General features: G+C 45.2%; 1 protein-coding gene across 1 annotated transcript in view; it reads left to right on the top strand.

Moving 5' to 3' along the window:
* The first annotated feature begins 15,933 nt into the window (after window positions 1-15,933).
* PUM3 (pumilio RNA binding family member 3) overlaps window positions 15,934-16,079 on the top strand; it is a 44,677-nt gene continuing 44,531 nt past the window's right edge. The window contains exon 1 of the mRNA XM_025423428.3: window positions 15,934-16,069. The gene's annotated coding sequence lies outside the window, so the exon portion shown is untranslated. The remainder of the gene's footprint in view (window positions 16,070-16,079) is intronic.

The following is a 16,079-nucleotide window of genomic DNA, read 5'->3' as shown; positions in this document are numbered from 1 at the left end:
CTGCAGATTGTCAGTTTGAATGTGCCTGTTCTACTACAATGGCTCCACTGCTGGGTAAGTTAGACCCCAGGCTGCTTTTATTCCAGCAACATCTGAAGTCACATTTTCCCCAGGTCAGGGGACCTCTCTTTCCTTTCTTCTTCTCCAGAACATTTCTGCAGCTGAAAGTTTGACTGAAGCTTCAGCATGAAGAAATTAAATTTGTCTGCTCAGAAATCCCAAACCAGCAGGCTTGTCATAAATAATTCTCCCTGGAATAATTCTCTTTCCCAGCAAGTCAGAGTGGGGAGAATGATCCTCATGAAGATGTTGTCACCCATTTCTTTCCAGATAAACCTAATGGTGCCCCACAAACTGAAAAATACCCATCACCTTCCAGGCAATGATGGTATAGTCATGTTACCAGGGGTGTGACTAGAGCCTCTGGTCTGAGGTTTCTCAACCTTGGCACCCTTGACATTTGCAACTGGATGATTCTTTGTTGCAGGAGATGTCCTATGCCCTGTAGGATTGTAGTAGCATCCCTACCTGCCACATGCCAGGAACATGAGGCTAATTTTGTGTCAACTTGGCTGGGGCACGATGTCCAGCTCTGTTGTCAAAAATTATTCTGAATGTTTCTGTGAGTCTGGTTTGGGATGAGATTGCCACTGAAATTGGTACATTTTGAGTAAAGCAGATTGCCCTCTATAATGTGGATGGACCCCATCCCATCAGTCAAAAGCCCAAGTAGAACAAAGACTGACCTCCTCAAAGCAAGAGGACATCCACCAGGAGTCAGCCTTTGTACTTGAAATCCAATGTCTGCTCTCCCCTAGGTCAGCAGCCTGATGGCCTTTGGGAGTGAACTACCAAATTTGACCTTGTCAGCCTCCGTAATTGTGTGAGACAATTCTTTAAAATCAATCTCTCTCTATATGTATACACAGATACTGGTTCTGATTCTTTGGAGAACTCTAGTACAGCCCCAGTAGTAACCACCCAACCTCAAAGTCCCCAGACATTGCCAAGTGACGCCCAGGCGGGCAGGTGAACCTGGCATTCTCTCAGGGCATGGTTTCCAGAGAGGCTGACCTGGATAGAATAGTCTAGAACCTCGTGGAAGCTGAACTATGTGTTCTCTCTGTATAATTTGGTCGGAATGTGTCCCAAGCCTGGCCTGACAATAGAGATCTCACAAATTTCCCCCAATATCTTAAGTTAAAACTAATCAGCCCTAGCCTTGAGCCATTACATCCTCTCTTCTAGAAAAATGTATCCTATTTGCCCGAATCTTACTTTAAAGAAACATAAAAGGAAGTCACCTTTGAATACGGACCTTGCAAAACGTTCTCATTTATAGGGCTCTCTCTTGATTACTTTCTGTCTGGAAAACAAAATATTGCTTGGAGAAGATGAGCCATTAACAAGCTCCCTTAATGCGGATCGTGGATGCTGATAGAGGGCACCTGAGAGAATTTGTTTAAGAAAAGGCAAAGAAGGGACACCTGGGTGGCTCAGCGGTTGAGCCTCTGCCTTTGGCTCAGGGTGTGATCCTGGGATCCAGGATTGAATCCCATATTGGGCTCCCTGGGAGGAGCCTGTTTCCCTCTCTATGTCTCTCTCTCTCTCTCTCTCATGAATAAATACATAATTTTTTAAAAAAGAAGAAGAAGAAGAAGAAGAAGAAGAAGAAGAAGAAGAAGAAGAAGAAGAAGAAGAAGAAAGAAGAAGAAAGAAGAAAGAAGAAGAAAGAAGAAGAAGAAAGAAGAAAGAAGAAGAAAGAGGAAAGAAGAAAGAAGAAAGAAGAAGGAGGAGAAGGAGGAGGAGGAGGAGGAGATACAGTTATTATTTCTTAAAGTTGTGAACTTGAATGTCCTAAGTCCTTTCTGAATGCAAGTCTTGGGTGACTTCAAGTGCGTGTCTCGATGACCAGGACCCTCCCACCAAAACGGAATGTGGTGCCTTCGTTAAACGAAACGGGAGAGTGAGAGCAAACGGCAGTTCCGCGTTTGCGCATCCCTTTAAATGTGGCCTTAAATCCGTCGCGTCCCTCCACAAATGACGCGTGGGCGGGAGGCCCGGGGCCAGTGCACCTGCGCGGGGGGCGCGTCGGCGGCAGGTGCGGCAGGTGCGGCAGGTGCGGCAGGTGCGGCAGGTGCGCTCGCGGGGCTTCGCTGCGGCCGAGGAGGACCAGGCCCGAGCCCTGAGCGCGGGCAGGCGCTTGCTGAGCCGGGAGGCCCCGCGGTCCCGCAGCCGCCTCTGCTGCCCCCGCGCCCTCCGCCCTCTGCGTTTCCCCTCCGCCCGCCTTCCAGAAGCCTCCCGGGCGCCTCCCGCTCTCGCTCGGCCTGGCCCGCGTGCCCTCCTCGCTTGGCTTCCCCCGCCCCTCGGCCCTCCACTCCGTCCTGTCACCGAGGGGCCCCTGCAGGCCGACAGGGGCTGGGAAGACGCGTGCAGACCGGGCCGACCCTAAACTCGCCAACACGTCACCTGCTGCCCCCACCCACGTGAATCCCAAAACGGGGCTCCCCGGGGCCTCATTTCACCAAAGCAAACAAAAAAAGAAAAGAAAAGAAAGGTAATGTCTTAGTTATTCCTTCTGCTGCAGGTGTGAATTTGCTGCAAGAATCGGCATTTTTCTTTTTAAATCAGATTGGTTTGGCTACACTCCCACTCACCAGAGGTAGTGGATACTTTGAGCTGGGTTTGGACACCCCTCCCTTGTTCATGGAGCACAGAGTCCTCTGGGGGCTCTAGCTGCCTGTAAACTTGAGAAGCAGAGCCTCTAATGTTTAGTTCATTGTGATTGCCAAGGAAATGCCAGTTCCTGGAGCCCCATGACCTTCAGAGGCAGGTCTTTCTGCTCCACCTTGCATCCCCCACATTCCAGAACCGACATCCGCGCTGACCCCACCTCCACCCCCCTTTCTACTCCCTGTTCATTCTGTCCTCCTAACACCTGCAGTGATTTCCCTCTACTTCTCCATTCTTCGAGGATCCTGGCTTTTTCTTTTTCTTTTTTTCTTTCTTTCTTCTTTTAAGTCTGTCCTGCTAAGGAGCATGGTGGTGATAGAAGGGGGAAATGCCTCTCATTGTTTTAGTGATAGCCATGAGAATGAGGCTGAATTAATGCACAGTAAATTATTCTCCAATGCTTCCATTATCTGATTTTCAGACTTTGGTGAGTTTTCTCAAAAGCTCCTGCTTGAAATATTTGAGCTCACTGTTAGGTTCTACTTAACTTACTTAAAAAAAAAAAAAAAAACTCACTTATTCCTAGGTAATGTTCCTTGATTCGCATTATTCCTTCATTATTTTTTTCTTTTGTCCCCATGAAAAAGGCAGAGCAGCTAAAATGAGCAAGTCTGGAATTGGGTCGCATGTTCCACTACTCTCCCCTGGGTGTGTTTGTGAGTGTTATCACCTCTTTCTCCAGGTCCTGTCCTAATACGTGTAATTTACAGGTTTTTTTTTTCTTACAGGTATTTTTAAATTAGTCTTATGAATACTTATTTTCCCAGATGTATTAGGAAGAAGGCATATAGGGCCAGGCCAACTTTTCTCAAAGTTTAATTCCAAAGTCATTAAGTGGCTAGAGTCACTTGTCACCTTATAAGGCAAGAATCTGTAAGACCAAGCTTGTAATTCTTCCTTTATGAAAGCTATTAAAACCGTTTCCTTCTTTGCACTCCCTGCTGTCGGCACATTGGTCTGGACCCATGTCACTCTCTGCTCAGGGGACTGAAATAATCCTTGGTTACTCCTGTAGGTAGCGGGTCCATACCTGCCACCCTCACCTCTTCAATGCACACTGTCCATTCCCTCCCCCCAACCCTTGCCAGCAGATGCATCTTTAAGGGTTTCTCTTGAAGCTCCCAGATGACATCGTGTTGCCCTTATGATGGGCTGAGTGCTGGGGATCTAAAGCCTCCACTCTCTGGAGCATGCCTCAACCAACAACTGGTGGCAGCTCAGGTATAAGCATCCCAATTCCTGCACCCCTTGGGTGGGAAACTACTGATGTGTATGTCCCCAACAAGATTATCTTCCTGTTACCTGCAGTAGTAAATAGTTTGACAAGGAACGCTTTGTTGGCAAGCCTTCTTTTCTCTCTGCCCCCTGCCCCATACAGCAATTTCCTGGCAACCCATCCAAAATCAGTTATTTTCACTTGAATCTTTGTTTTGTGGTTGCCTTCTGGAGGCACTCACTCTTAAGACACTGCCTGTCATGTTTAACCTCACTAAACCATTTTTTGGCACAGTCTTGTTATATTGAGCTTTCTTAAAAAGTTCAAAGAGGTTAAAAAAAACCCTGCAAACATCACCACCTCTGATCAGATATTCCTGGCAACTTCCCGTGGATAGAGTACAAATGGTCCTTAGTCTGTGGCCTGGGACTCTGTATAACATGGCTTTTTTTCTACCTACTGTAATTCTATTTCCTATAACTCCCACTGCAAAATGGAGATTCCAACTGTTTTTGTCTACTTACCCATTCCTAGGGGATACAGTGTTCATTGTAACCCCCAAGCATTTGCTGGCACCATTCCTACCACGTGAATGCTGCCCACCTCAAACCCATTTCAGCGTATCTAAGACCACCAACCATTACAACCATCACCCCCTTTTCTGGACCTTTTTGCTAAACACACCATGCCTTTGACACATTGCTTCTACTTCTTTATTCTGACGTATACCACATTTTTTTTTATTTCTATCCTGGCCTCTCACCTGGACTGTAAGCCCTGCATAGGGAAGATAAACCACTTCACATCTTTCAGACCTAGAATGCAGCCCTATAAACACTAGATGAGGAGGCAAAATTCACACTCTGCCATTTATTGACAGCGTGACTATGGGAGAGATAGAGACATAGATAGATATCATCTCTGTGAACTCCTGTTTTTCTGTTTGTAATATATTTGTGATCTAATACCTTCACATAGAATTGTCAGGATAATTTGAGTGATGTAATAAATATTAAAAAAGCTCTAGAACTAACAAGTGGTATCCAGAAGTTCATCAAGATTACGTGTTTGGCCAGCAATTCCTCCTGCCACTGTTGAAAGCGGGAATCATACGGTGGCTTAGGACCAGCAGCTCCCTAGATATCAAGAATGTGACTATCAAGAAAAATCAGAAAAATATATATCCTTACATTGTGTTTCCTAGAACCCATCCTATAATGGGATGGGTTCTATATATATTCAGATGATCGTATCTACTTCACATATTTATTAATTCTATAAAGTTTATTATTTTCTTATAAGTCAGGTCATTTTTCTCCATTGCTCATAACCCTAAGATGGCTCCTCTTTTCATTCTAAAACCCAAAGTCCTTAAAATGGCCTAAAAATCCTTTCACTCTCTGCCAAGTGCCTCCATTCTCTTTCCAACTGTGTGTCCTGCTATAATTTTCCCTTAGCTGACACCAGCCACACTGGCCTCCTCCCTCTTCCTCAAAGACACTGGTCATGTGTGCTGACAACTCCTGTCTTGTGTCCTTTGTCCTTGTGTCATTTCCTTGTGTCTCTTGTCCTTGTCTCCTTTCCTCTTCCTGGAGAGCTCCTCTTCCAGAACTCCCAAGTCTTCCCTCAGATCTCTCCTCAATGAGACCTACTCTGACCACTGTATTTACTACTGCAATCCATCCACCCAACCTGGCTGTCCCCTTACTCAGCTCTATTCTTTTTAGGGTAGTACATGTAACATATCCTACAGCGCACTTAGCTCTTGCTTATTACTGTCTGATGTTTATTGGCAGGGAATCTTAGTTTTGTTGACTAATAGATATCCCTAGTGCCTAGAACAGTGTGATGGAGTAGCCTCCGAATAAATATAGTTGCTAAATTTGTTGATGTAAGTTCTTACTCTGTGCCAGTGAATACAATGATTGTGGTCTCTACATTTAGGAATTTATAGTTTAGCCACACTTATTTAGCAAATACTATGCCAACCAAATATGTGCCAGACAATATTCTAGGTCCTGGAGATGTTATAGCAAACAAGACAATTCCTGGCTCTCATGTGGCAAATTCTTCTGAAATGATACAATGATGTTTTAAAAAACAGATATTGATATATATGAAGTTCTTGGCCATCAAATTTAAAATTTGTGATTGTTATGTTACTGTCTCTGTCTTGTAGGCAGAAACCAAAAGCACCCTGCCTTACTGATGATACTAACTCTCAACAAAGATATAGCAAAACAAACCCTGGATTTTGTAGCTCCCCTAAATCTGACTTCTACTTTCAATGTCTCAAGGTATTTTTATTCAATAATTTATATTATTTATTGTCTAAGGAGGTTTTTTGAGGGCCTATTGCTTTGAATTGCTAAATACTAGATAATTCATTGAAGAATATATGGCAGAAATGAATCTTATCTAAGAAAATATAAGGAGAGCTAAGGATTAGTCTCTTCAAACCCTAGTGTCCTGGTTTTGCCACTGAACTAATCATATGACTGAGGCAGGCAGAAAGTGGACCATCTCCCCAACAAGAGTGAGTCTGCCATGAGGGGTAAGAGGCTTGATTGGTTGACTGAAAGCCTTCAGTTCTCACACCTTCAAGGTCCACTGTGATATGCAAACCAAGGCCACAGTCCCCCAGGGCTACTGCAAGCCAGGCTCAGAGCATGGCCAGGGTGCAAGAGCCATACTCCTGCCCAGCCAGGGTTCTTCCAAAGTGCCCCAAAGTGGGACACTTTGCTTTGGGGCTGCCCTCCACCCTGGCAGAAACTTTCTCAGCCTTTCTTTGGGTCTCTTGCCTCCAATCCATCCTTCCCACATTGCAGTTGGAGGTTCCCCAGGGCACTTACCCTGTTCCCACTCTCCTGTATATTCTCTGCACAAACCTTTTACATTTCTAGCTCCGTCTTTGCTTTTGCTTCCCAGAAAACTTGAAATAACACAAATAGTACTAGGAATGACTCCAGAAAGCTGGCACTAATATGGGTTTTGAGACTGGATTATTCACCATGGCCTGAAACGAGGATCATAATCCAAGTGGTACATGAGACACAGCTAGTCTTTGGCATGAAATGGTTACAAAAAAAAAGAAAGAAAAGAAAGAAAGAAAAGAAAGAAAAAAGAAGAAAAAAAGAAAGAAATCACCACTGATGACCAGGGGGACATCTGATAGAGTGGAAATGCCAATCCAGTGGATCAGGCATTTGAAAGTGAAGCGAGTAAAATGTATTTAAGGATAGTGGAGTTGGAGGATTCCCTGCAGAGTGATAATGAGAAAGTAGAAGCAGTTAGGTAGTTAAAGGCTAGTGGGAGAGCCAGAGGCCTCTTTGGTAACTCACAAAGGTGGTCTACACCTTCTAATTAAAAGCTAGACTTGACTAGTACAGGGAAGACACTGCAGACACCTCTCCCTACAAGGTAATTCCTTCTCCCCTCCCCATAGCCTACCTCCTGGAGATGCCCCAGCTGTTCCTTCTGGCTGGCAGGCCAGTAACAGTTAAATCCCAGCATAACCAACTTGGGGACATGCTGGGCCTGATGATGGAGAAAAGAGAGCATGCCCCCAGAAGACCTGCAAGAATTGACCAGCCTATACTGTCAGGAGCAGAGGAGAAGACAGAGAGTGGATTATGAGGGTGACCAAGGGGTTGAAAGGTAAAAGTGAACAAGCAGGGAAACATGGACTTGGAGTCACTGTCTCAGGATGCGGGATTTAACACCTTGGCAAGGACCCCGGGGAATGGGGCAAACACATTGCTGTGTGGCTTTCCAAAGCCTGGAGAGCAAAGGTGAAATGCCTGAGTTTGCCATAGCAGATGGTAAAATAGGATGAGAAAGAAAAAGATGAAAAGTAGGATCAGAAGCAGTTCACATTCATTGGAATGAACAACAGTATTCATTTACAGTTCTGTACCAGGGCTATGTTAGCTCGCCCACCTCCTGTCTTAATATAGTCCGAAGAGATCTGGACCATCTGGACAACCTGAAGAACATCACATTGATCCATCACATCAATAAAATAAATATATGGCTAGTATGCTAGAGACCTTGCTGAGGAACATGTGGTCTAGGAGGTAGGAGACAAACCCTATAAAGATTCAGGGACAAGCCACTTCAGTAAAGCCTTTGGGAATCCTAAAAGCAAGGACTAAAAAGAAAGTACACATTTTTAAGGTCAGGGATATGTCAGGAAGTCCCCTCCATGGTAAGGACACATTGTTGTATCTTGTATTTCCTATTACAAAGTAAAAGTCCAGTGCCTGGCAGGTTCTGGAGGCCACATATTCCACATGTAGGAGCCCTGCTCCGGTGCAGGGTTCCAGCTCTAAGTAGGGCCTGGGTCATGAAAGAGCCGCACAGCATGTGCAAGCTGTAATGAAGGCATTTCCCCACCTATACCAGGTCATCTGGTAGACCCTGTGGTATGGAGATGTCAGTGGTGAGAAAAATGCAGTGTAGAGTTCGTGTTAACCCAATTAAGAAGATCACATCACAGAACCTTGGGGTTCTGGCTCAAGGTCATGCCATCTGCAATGGAGAATTACACACATCTCAGAAAAGGGTCCCTGGCATGTTACTGAGCCCTAATGGAGACAGAATGCTGGGCTATGGCATACCAATGAGCACCCGTCCACGTCTACTCATCAAGAGCCCGTTCTGTCTTGCCTGTGAACTCACAAAGCCAGATGGACCTAACAATGTAAGATAGAAATGATACATCAGGAACTGAGCCCCAGTAAGACCAGAGGGCACGAGCTAGCTGCATGAACAGGGAGCACAGACCTCCATGTCACCCACATGATTGTATCAGCCTCCCTCCTGGGCTCTCATCCAGCGTCTGATAGTAGGGCGCCATCTAAACAGCTGAAGGAGGAGGAGAAAACCCAAGCACAGTTTACAGAGGAATTGGCTCAGTTTGCGGGTGGAGACTGAAACCGGACAGCAGCATTACAGCCTCCTCTAGGTGGAGACAGGAAAATCTTTTTAAAGGGTAGGCAGTGTACCTGGCCATCCACTTTATGGGGAAAGAAAAGTGTCTCAAGATGAGAACATATAGCCATTCCTAATCATTGGCCAGTGGCCCAACCAGCTGGCCAGAGCCTGGAAGGAAAAGGACAATGAATGGGAAATAAAAAGGTCCAGGGTAAAAGCATGTGGATAGATGGACATATGGGAATGGACACAAAATGTGCACATTTCACACATTAATACCCATCAAAAGGCATCCACCTTGAACATTGAACAGCTAAGTTGACAAAATGTCTCAGCCAGCTGACATTAGTTCTTAGCATTGGGTACTCTAGACCTAGCATTGATGGGTGCATGAATGGAGTGGCCATAATGTCAGAGATGGAGGCTACACAGGAGCCCAACAGCATGACTTCCACTTGTCAACGCCAACCCAGCTCCTGCTTCCTCTGAATGTGGAACCTGCCAGAACCAATGCTGAGCCCCCCGCCATGGCATTGTTTCCAAGAGACCAACAGGCCACCTGTTGGCAAATTGATGACATTGGATTCCTTTCATTCCAGAATGGCTGACGGTTTCACTTCATAGGAACAGAGGCCTATTCCAAGTGCGGGCTGGCCTTTCCTGTGCACAGAGCTTCTGCCAGCATCACTCTCTAAAAGCTTATGAAGCACGTGGTCCATAGGTACAGAACCCTGCCTAACACGGCATGTGACCAGGGGAGGTGCTTCAAATCAGAAAAGGACATACATGTGATTTATGAGTCATATTACACACTATACCATCCAGAGGCAGTCAGCCTGATAGAGTATCACAGTGGCCTGTTGAAGGCACAGATGAAGCACCAGCCTGGAGTCCATGATCCACAAACATGGGGAGCTCTCCTCTGCAATGCAGAATGACCAAATGCACATCCGAGATCTCTCGATGGTGCTGTAAGAAGACTACACGGGTCTGGGAACTAAGGGGTAGAAGCAAGAATGGCCTCACTTACATTGTTCTCAATGAAACTCTGGTGGGATTTGTATCTCCTGCCTCCAAGACTTTGGGCTCTGTGGGATTAGAGGCCCTTATCCCCAGGGAGAATGCAGTCTTGCCAGGAGACAGAGCCAGAGTCCCACTGAACTATGGATGCCATCTGGACATATTGGACTCCTTGTGTCCAGAACCAATAGTGAGAAGAGGAGTCATCATCTTGGCAGGACTATTAATTCTGATCATTAGGTGGAGGTAAGGCTGCTTTTATACAATGGGGCTGGAGGGACCAGTGTAGCCCAGGGGATCCACTTAGGTGCCTCTCAGTTCTCCTCAGTCCCCACTATAACTGTAAATGGACCTGTGTAGCAACTCTCACCTAGAAAGGTATGATTCCCAGGCTCTCTGACCCCGTGAGTAAGGGCTAAAGCAGAGGCAGGGAAGCCACCAAGACTTGCCAAGATAGTAGCTGAAGGAGAGAGGAGATGATGAGTATCTGTTGCAGCCCCAAGAAGATTATACTTCCCCTCACTAATCTGCCTCCTCTAGCTTTCCCCGCTAGAAGAGAGCTGGAGGAGCAATAGGGGGGCTACTCCCCTAACATGGACGGAGATGTATGTCTGTGCCATGCAAGGGGGAGACCCTGGCAGCCATGGGAGTGGACTTCTCTGGTCTCCTTTCAGGAGAGCACCTACGTGGAGAGGTGTGGTTAGCTGGCAGCCTCCAGGAGCCCTAGTTTCCTCAGTTTCAGGCTGTACCACAGCATTCACACAGAGGCCATGCTCTCCCTCGGTTGCCCAAACAATGGCTGAGTGCAGAGGGGTACTGGAGCTGGGCCGTTCCTACACATTTCTGTCTCCTTTGATGGGCACTCTTTGCTCTGGAGCCCTGTGATGGCTCAGACTTCCTCAGAGCTCTATTACAGTCTGAGCATATAGCCACCACATCCTTGGTCCTTCCTTAAGGACCCTTTGTGGGTGTCAGGTCTGCACAGTGGTCTGAGGCTCTTCCCACTTATTGCTGTTCCCTTTCTTCTTGTCCCTTGTAGGCTTTTCCACTGATAAATTTCTTGGCCTTCTAACTTTTCTATCTTGGCATCTGTTTCCTAGAGCATTCAGCCTGGCACCATGGGTTTAGGCCAGTTGGTTAATTTTTTCTTTATCTCAAAAGGAGGAGGAAATTTGGGTAGGTAGAATTAGATCATCACTGTAATTCCTGATGTAAACTTTCTATAATTCTAAAAAGTTAAATGGAGAGAACAATTAGAAAATGTATAATTATCAATATGCTTGGTTATCAAGTCTATTGCTCATAAATCAAGGAAATAAGAGGCTAAAACTAGTCACTAATTTCTCTCTCTTTTTAAAAAGATTTTATTTACTTATTTATTTGAGAAAGAGAGAGAGAGAGCACGCACGAGCAGGGGTGAGGAAGAAGGAGAGGGAGAAACAGGCTCCCTCTGACAGGGACCCCTGACACGGGGCTCGATCCCAGGACCCTGAGATCATGACCTGAGCTGAAGGCAGACGCTTAACCAATTGAGCCACCCAGGTGCCCCACCAGTCACTAATTTCTAAAGGAAACACCTCTATCAAGCCTATAAACAGATTTAAACAAAATCTTAAAAACATGTTAATTGTTCTCATTCTAGTTTAAACCCGAAACTGGTGCATGTCGCTTGAGTTTTGTTTTATAAAACCATAGTGCATTGTAAGTGCTCTCCATATAAATGATACTTTGTGGGCTTTAGATGACATTAATTAATTTTGTTTTTTATTTCTCCATCACATGCTGACATAATCTTTCATTAAAAGTGGTACTTTATACCACAATCAGATAAACTCTCATTTTGTTCATGTTATTTTTCTGCTGCCCCTAACCATGAAACCAGAGAAATTAAATTGGGACCAAGAATGATTTGTTTTTTTTCCAAGAATGATTTGTATTTACGAGATGGCAACCAGGACATTACGAATGCACAATTAATGTTTAGACTATACTAGTACACTTTTTAGCAAATTTATGGTATTGGAAAACATAATCCACCTTACTCAGAAGCAGTTCTTTTTTACTAAAAGAAAATGTGTTGGCAACTGCCCCGTTTCCATGGATTTGTGATTCTAATAGGCCCTGAAAATAAAACTCGATCTTTGCCAAAATCTCACTTATGCTTTATATCAATAACATGCCCTTTATCCCTGCTTACACATTTGGGAAACAGAGAAACAACACCAATTAGTTAAAAATCCATTAATTAAAACTCTAAAGAACTGATTTTAGGAAAGGGGAGATGTGTGGGAGCTAACACCTAACACTTTATTTTTATGAAAAAGAAAGATTGCACAAAATCATGAGGAACTGAAGAAAAAAGCAAACATTTTTCAAAATACGTTTGAAAGTATGTATTTCAAATTTAAATGATTTTCAATATATCTTAACACTAAATAACTAATAGAGACCTCAAGCAGCAAAGAAAGATATAGTTATGTCCAAGACATTCTACTCACAGAGACAAACGTATTATACATTTAATTCTTTAATTCTGGTGGCACAAAAGGAGTTCTAAGGTTTAATCCTCAGTTAACTAGAAAATCAAATCAACAACTAGAAATCCATTCTTTAAACAAGTGGCTCTAGTTTTAGCTACATGGTAGTGTGGGAAATGTTCCAAATCCACAATGCCCAGGCCCCACTTCAGACTAATTAAATCAGCATTACTGTTTTGTTTCGTTTTACGCTACAGGTGATTCTGACGTGTGGCCAAGATTGAGATCCGCCACCTTGAATACTACAAGTATTTTAAGTTTTAGCTTACTGCAGTTATTTTAAGTTTTAAAACAGATTAGTTTAAATTGCAGATTAAATCTCTACCGTGAGATGGAAGCATATTTGCCAAGTGACCTTTAATTTTTCCAGAGTCCTGAAAAAATAATTAAATGCAAATGCCATGATTAACATTATGTTTGATGGTCTTCTGATTCTCAGGGTGGCCTTGTAACCCAGCTCCAGGCACTGAAATAGAAGTCCTGCTAGGTCATTTCCATCTGGGATAAAAGGACAGAGTTCTATTGGGTGGAAACTGGTGAATTTCATCCCTTTCTCCATTCTCCTAGTCCTAAACTCTGATATAAATCTTGTAACTGGGACGCCTGGGTTGGCTCAGTGGTCGAGTGTCTGCTTTAGGCTCAGGGCGTGATCCGGGGTCCCGGGATCGTGTCCCACATCAGGCAGATCTGCAGGGAGCCTGCTTCTCCCTCTGTCTATGTCTCTGCCTTTCTCTGTGTCTCTCATGAATAAATAAATAAAATCTTTTTTTAAATAAAAAATAATTCTTGTAACTGAGTATCCTGGCCTCAGAAAGCAACAGTGAAATAAGTCAGAGAAAAAACAAATTCTGTATGGTTTCTCTTTTATGTAGTATCTAAAAAAAAAATTGAAACTCATCGAAAGAATAGATTGGTGGTTGCCAGAGTGCAGAGGACATGGTGGGAGGACCGGGGCAGGGTGATCAACAGGTACAGAGGGGAAAGAAAAGAAAAGAAATAAAAGCAACAAGTGTGAACATTAGAAGTCAACACACTGAGGATAGTGGAGCCCAGAAACAATGAAAGAGCTTGAGTCTGTGATGACATCATCGTGTCATTGAGTCAGGAAACTACCTCCTTTACAATTTCTGCTTTGTGAAGAATTATTGCTTAAACCATTAATAGGTGAAATTTCCATTACTTGCCCCTAAAAGCATTTTCCAGTGGATACAGCTTGGTTCTCTCTTTCTCTTCTCTCAAGCTATGCATCGCTCAACATTTACTGCTGGTTAATAACTTTACGGTTATTATTTTTGAGTCATGTGGCAACCCCAAAAGATAAGCGCTACTATTCCTATTTTATATATGCAGAAACTGAAATTCATGGAGATTAACTATCTTGTCCATGGCCCTACAGCCAGAGTCATTTGATTCCAATGCCAGTCCTCTTAATTACACCTCTTAGATGTGTACAAGTCTAGCTGCTCTGATTAAGTTGTGTGCTGTATCATTTAAGAGAGCACTGTATGCTTCTAGAAATACACATATTCCTAATGCTTAACATTTAGACCATTAGATCCTTGAAGAATTAATTAATGGTCTTAACTTTGTTAACTGCAAAATTACAAGATAAGCTTTTTGTTGTTGTTGTAGCTATTCTGCACAACCAGGAGACACTTTCCACTCATTCCAAACAAAAACAACCCAGTTTTTGGCAGCACAAAGGACTCTATAAATCACATTACTAATAATAATCTATGACTTAGGTATGTGATTTTTTTTTCTTCTCTCCCTGGTGAAAAGACAAATGAACAGTAGGGTTTGATAATATATGTTTAAAATTTACATGGGCGTGTCTGGGAGGATATGGGGTGCTGCTATGTGGGGCCTTGAAAAGAAAAACGTATCTCCCCGCTGAGCAGAGAGTCTGTTCTCCCTCTGCCCCTTCCCCAGCTTGTGCTATCTTGGGCTCTCAAATAAATAAATAAAAATGTAAAAAAAAAAAAAAAAAAAGAGAGAGAGAGAGAGAGAGAGAAAAGCATATCCCTATATCACTTCCAGGTATTCCAGGTATTATGTGGTATGGTGTATCTCTCTCTTTTTTTTTTTTTTTTTTAAGATTTTATTCATTTATTCATGAGAGATGCAGAGAGAAGCAGAGACACAGGGAGAGGAAGAAGCAGGTTCTTCGCAGGGAGCCGGACGAGGGATTCCATCTCAGGGCCTGAGCCAAAGGCAGACGCTCAACCACGGAGCCCCCCAAGCATCCCTGTTCTTACGGGCCTTAAGTGACCTGAAATGCAAACGTACTTACAACAGTTAAGGCAAACAACAAGTACTTAGTAAACATCTGTGTGCTGGGTAGTGGGATGGGTGCCTGAGGGTAGTGAGGGCTCCAGCCCGCAGGACAGGATGCAGGATGCAGGAAGCGTAGTGATGACCAGTCTCCAGCCTAACGCCCTCAGGGGCATGAAACGACGTGGTCTCCGCGAGACAGTAAACCCTGACTGCTCACCACACTCCTGACCACCGCCCAACTCCTCAACTTTCCGGGTGGCCAAAAGACAGGCTAGTGTCCCAACCCCTACAACCTGCGAAAGGGACCTTGGGTGGGAGATCTGTGCAGGTGTCAAGAGAGGACCTGCAGAGGACCTCGCCCCGTATCATCCCGGTGGGCCTTAAATCCAACGGCGGGCATCAGAACCAAGTCTGGGGTGTCTGTACAGCGGGGGATGGTACCCTCACCACAGTCTCATTACCTGGGCTGGAAAATGGGACAACAGCAACCTGGAGAAATGACCAGACGTAAAAAATGAGGTTCCCTAAGCGCTTACCACCACCGCTCACCGTGACAAGCGCTTCCTTCCCTTTCTATCATCTACCTACCTGCCTATCATCTATCTATTCATGAGCGACACGCAGAGAGGCACAGACACAGGCAGAGGGAGAAGCAGGCTCCCTGCAGGGACCCCGATGCGGGACCCCAGGATCAGGACCTGAGCCAAAGGCAGCTGCTCCACCCCTGCGCCGCGGAGGCGTCCCTGAGGAGCGCTCTTACCACTCGGCGATCCCTATTTTATTGATCTGGTGACCAGCGCTCCGAGAAGCACGGTCATTTGCCCAAAGCCACACAGCTAGCAAATGAAACAGACAAAAAAAGCATTAAAATTCAAACTGACTTCCGAGATATCCCTTTTATCCTCCACGCTAGGCTGCCAAGAGAGGGTACAAATGAACGCACTCGAATAAAGTCTATTTTGGTGTTAGCGTCAGGCGCCGCCGACAGCACGTCAACCCCGGGGCGAGAAGCCGCGCTCCTTCCCCCGGCCTGGGAGCTACAGGGTTAATGGCGTCACTTTCCGGGGCCGCCGACACGCGGTCGCCCGACGGGTCCTTTTAAGGGCCAAAACTGACGCGTGGCGCCTATAGATGAGGTCATAGGGGCGGACCAATAGAAATGCCTGAGTTCCGTTTTCCCCGCTGATTCCTAACCTTTAACCCCAGGTCCGCGGCGGAAGAAGGAAAAGGCGGGGCTGGGGGGGCGGGGCGAGTGGAGGAAGCGGAAGCGGCGCGGTGGAACGTGGGCCCGCTCCGGCTCCGGCTCCGGCTCCGGCACCGGCCACACGCCTGCTCCGGCCGCATGTGTGAGGTGAGCGCGG

This window comes from Canis lupus, chromosome 1 (assembly GCF_003254725.2).
Source record: "Canis lupus dingo isolate Sandy chromosome 1, ASM325472v2, whole genome shotgun sequence".
Lineage (NCBI taxonomy): Eukaryota > Metazoa > Chordata > Mammalia > Carnivora > Canidae > Canis > Canis lupus.
The sequence above is the reverse complement of the archived record's forward strand: the minus strand, read 5'-3'. Positions and strand labels throughout refer to the sequence as shown.